The sequence below is a fragment of the Alexandromys fortis genome, unplaced genomic scaffold, assembly GCF_014885135.2.
Source record: "Alexandromys fortis isolate MF-2015 unplaced genomic scaffold, M_Fortis_MF-2015_v1.1 scaffold_335, whole genome shotgun sequence".
Taxonomy (NCBI): Eukaryota; Metazoa; Chordata; class Mammalia; order Rodentia; family Cricetidae; genus Alexandromys; species Alexandromys fortis.
In genome coordinates, this window is record NW_026068218.1 from 86665 (window position 1) to 91689 (window position 5025).

At 32.0% G+C, this 5025-nt stretch overlaps 1 protein-coding gene across 1 annotated transcript in view; it reads left to right on the forward strand.

Moving 5' to 3' along the window:
* LOC126493489 (olfactory receptor 8B3-like) overlaps positions 1-5025 on the forward strand; it is a 7143-nt gene that overhangs the window by 1485 nt on the left and 633 nt on the right. The gene's annotated exons all lie outside the window — the stretch shown is intronic.

A 5025-nucleotide genomic window follows, 5' to 3' on the forward strand; every position in this document is an offset into this window, starting at 1 on the left:
TTATATTGTATTATAATAATATATTTTAAAAATCTTAATGACTGCAATTTACCTCCACTCCTCACAAAGCTTTGGGGGAGCTTCTCACCCTTAATAAACATAGTCTAAGAGCACCTTAGAGAATAATTCAAATGTGGACTTGTTTTTATTTTGGAAATAGACTGAGTACAATGTCAGGAGCAATTTGTAGTTGAAGCTCTATGTAGGAAGAAATTTGCTAAGAAACATATAGGCAAATGGCATGATATATTCTCTTCTCTTTTATAAAAGGTCCTAGAAATATTTAATAATATGAGAATTTTTGATGATCATAGTGACTAATGGTATGTAATATCAAGAAACATAAAACAAAAATTTCTACATGGTGATAATGCTTTTACACAACTAATTCGCCTTTTTCTTTGATGGATCTCATGTATTATTGGTATGTGCAATTTAAGAAATTGAAAGCTATTGATTAAGGTTAGAGACAAGAATTGTTTGAAAGTACATTTTTATGTATAAAATAAACTGACAAAATATCTCAGAGAGCAATGCAATAATAATATTTTCTTCTTAGAGAAATGGGCAAATATTGTAGCGAAAAATTCATAATCTGATGTCAGGTGACAATTTTCATATGTTATATGATAACTTTATTGATATATTTTTTTATTTTTTTGTCTACAGTTCATTCAGTTTTAAGTGTTTGGATGTTTGTTCAAAATATTTTTTACTTGCTTGTTTAAGTTTTAGAAGAAAACACATTTATTCTTGCTTTGAAGTCACCATTTGATGTTTCAATGACTCAAATAACAAATTTTGGCACATTTAAAAGACATATTTACTTATTTGCTTGATTATATGTTTATGAGATTCTTAAATGTGTATTTATATGTATTTATGTATGTGTATCACTTTTATGCATTATCTTCAGAGGTCAGAATATGATGTTAGATGTTCTGAATCTGAAATTACAGATATTGGTGAGTCATCATATGGGTACTAGGTATTGAACCTAGTTGGTATTGTTCCTAAATGGGAACATCAAGTGCTCTTGACCAATAAGGATTTCCCATAGGGTGAAAATTCTTGTGTTTTTATTAAAAATATTCTGTTCTCATTGAAGAACTCAGTTTACTTGGCAACATCTTTTATCTTCCTCTACATAAAATTTCTAACATTGTTTTATGTATTGACTAAGGTTATGCTTCCCCGAGAACACAGCAATCTTACTCTATGGGATACTTTTTAAGTACTGTGAGGTGTTGGCTGTCCCATGCAAAATTTATTATTTTTTAGTTATTATCAATAAATTAGATAAGACAGAATTGTTTTGTTTGAAGAACAATAAATCAATAAATGGCTCATTCACAATGTCAATAGTACTTATAATCAAAAATTGTTGTCTATTTTTACTTTTTTCCATTATGAATGGATTTATTATAACTAATTTTATGATTTTTTTCTTCTTATGACCACAACAATACAACTGAAGACATGATTTTTTATAATTTCTATTTTTAAAAATTACATAAATTAGATAAATAGCTAGTATCAATAAATTCCTGGGATCAACACTCTTTCTAAAATGTATATAGACATGGTTAAACTCATCTATAAAGTGTTGCATCTAAGAACTAAACTAGAAACAAAAGGGGAAATGTCATGTAAGTATTGAAAAGACCTAGAAATGTGACTTGGGATTTTATGGCTGTTGCTCGATGGGAGAACTCACACTTGGGTTCAGTAATATTCTGATCTTGATCTTGAACACAGAAACAAAACACAGCAACAATAGATTAATTTTCGAAAGTGGTTTGGGAATTCTCAGAATAGGTAATNATGATTTTTTTCTTTTTATCACCACAACAATACAAATGAAGACATGATTTTTTTTATAATTTCTAATTTTAAAAATTACATAAATTAGATAAATAGCTAGTATCAATAAATTCCTGGGATCAACACTCTTTCTAAAATGTATATAGACATGGTTAAACTCATCTATAAAGTGTTGCATCTAAGAACTAAACTAGAAACTAAAGGAGAAATGTCATGTAAGTATTGAAAAGACCTAGAAATGTGACTTGGGATTTTATGGCTGTTGCTCGATGGGAGAACTCACACTTGGGTTCAGTAATATTCTGATCTTGATCTTGAACACAGAAACAAAACACAGCAACAATAGATTAATTTTCGAAAGTGGTTTGGGAATTCTCAGAATAGGTAATAGCTTAGATATTTTGCTGCCATCCATGGTAAAAAAAAAAAATAAGATAACAAGGAAAACTGGGAATACAATCTGTGGAAACTTCAATCAAGGATGGAGAAACAATGAGGAAAGGAAGCAAATAAAAGATTTCCCTTAAGATATGAAGATTCTTGGAAGATGAGGCTCACTATTGGCTCAAGCACAGTACAGGCCCTAAAGAGAAGTGCATGTGTTTCTTAAATGCCAAGTCTCTTAGGAACAAAAGATACACTCTGGTCTAGCATGTAAATAGTATCACCTCATATATTTTTTTAAATATATATTTGGTGTCTATGTCCTGAAATGAGATGGAGAAAACCTCTACTTTGTTTATAGCCAAGTACATCATGCTGGTGAACTATTCTAATTTTCTGGGATCTCATTTGGTGGTAAGTGTGATAAAAAAGACAGCTCTTCAAATGATTCAAAGGTATTTGATAAATTATGACAAATTATTGGTAATTCCAGTGTATATGAAAATTAATTTGTGTTGTGTCCTTCTAGAATCAAGGTTTGGGGCTAGAGAGGTGGTTCAGTGGTTAAGAGCACTGGCTGTTATTCCAGAGGATCTGGGTTCAATTCACAGCATCCACATGCAACTTACAACTATCTGTAACTCAAGTTCCTGGAGATATGAAACCTTCATACCACTTCACACAAAAATATTTAAAAATTACTTAAAAGGAATCAAAGTTTTGAAACCCTTCTAGAGACACATAGAACCATATAATCTCACATGGATAAAGAGATGAGATAAAAACTTTTCTCTTGTGATAATGTAGGTTGAAATACCTTTATACCCATGTCTTCATTTTTCTTAACACTATTATTGATATAGCTCCAAAATATATAAATAATAAATTATTGGGGACACAAAGGTTCTTGTATCACAGATAACTAGGAAAACCAGGAATGCTAAGAATGCAGAAATCTCTCTCCAGTGAAGGAGATAACTGTTTCCTGTTCAGTAGGCGGGGGTTTGATATTATTAGTGACCTGGTGACGTTTTGGCTATCTGTGGAGGCAAAACTCATCCACTGTTTTCTATGAATGCAGACTTCACATAATACTCCAGAAGGTTTATCCCAGACTCGTTCTTCCCTATATTTCAGTTAATATAACCCATCATTATGGGGGAAGTCACATACTTTATAGCCTGCTGAGTTCTATACCATCTTGTTCACAGACCACACTAGATTCTAGACCTTTTAGCTATAGAACCCACCATCATGGTCACAGGTACTGTGTAAAGGTGATACTAAAGAGTCCTACTTTAAGCCTTGTTGTGCACATGAAATTGACATAATCATTAACTAGAAAACAGGAGTGGGAATGATTGGTGCCTGGAAACTTTTTCCAAAATAATGCTGGGTATTATATATGCTGAAAATGAACTGGCCAATCTGCTCCAGGTGGACAATGTGAATCTGAACCAAAAGTTCATTCTCAAGTCTTTGTAGATAACTGCCTGCATTGTGACTTACCTCAATAAAGGTACATGTTGTATTTGCTTTGAAACATTTATCAATTGAAAAGATCTCTAAAATAGAGATTAATCAAACATGTCTTTTCCCTATATAGGCTTGATTTTTGAATGTACAGATAGTGGCAATATATTTTAAAATGTTTTTTGAACAAAATTGAAGCATACACCATTCTAAATTATTTTAACTTCTTGAAAATTGTTGCTGCAGACATAACTGGGATTCCCATTTAAATTATTTTTCAATTTAGCATGCAATGCTTGATTTTCAATTACCTGCACCCAACCCATGAGTGCTCTAGTCTCTCTTCATGAATGTAACTGCTTTTATTGCACACACTGAAGAGATTATCGCACTGTTTCCATTTGGAGTCTTGGGTTTGACACTTATGGAGTATCTTGACAGTGAATCCAAGGATCTCATGAATGCACTTTCATATCAAAATATGCAATTCTAAGAATCAATGACATTCCAAAAGAGTGTCCTGGAAAAGAGAGTATAGGTTATTACACAAATTTCAGGACACACAAATATTGCAATGTCTCACTGATGAGGCTTTGCCTTGATGGCCATCTCTCAAATATTTCTAGATTAATACATTGTCTTGTAGCAACCACGGGATTTTAATCATTCCAAGACTCTGATTATATCTAAAGTTTATATTTGAAATAATGTAGTAGGTCCTGATGCCACCACAGTTATAACTGGATGAGATTAGAATCAGGTGGCAAGAGCTTCTCCACTTATCCACCAATGGCTAAAACTATGACAAAATGATGAGATGAGGGTTGAGAATTCTCACATATGTTTCCTGAACAATCTTATTTGGATATCTGAGCAGTCATGATAGAATATGACAATAATTATGATATCTTTATTGATTGTTTGTAAATACTTTACTCTGTCTTTTAAATGTCTAGTATCATTTCACAACATGGTTGAATGAACATTAATTTCTGCAAACTTGGATATATAGGGATTCCCATCATGTAATTCAAAAATATGTTAAAAGTTTTGGCAGTAGTTGTTTTTGGTCTCACATTGCCACAATATTCTTTTGTGTTTACAGATTATCTTAAAGAAAAAATGGGTCTGGAAATGGTTCTTTGGTGAATGAATTCATTCTACTGGGATTGACAAATGACCCTGATCTGCAATTACCACTGTTCTTACTGTTTCTATTAATATATATTACCACAGCACTGGGGAATTTGTCTTTGATCATTTTAATTGTGCTTAATTCTCACCTTCACACCCCCATGTACTTTTTCCTTTTTAACTTGTCTTGCATTGATCTCTGTTATTCCT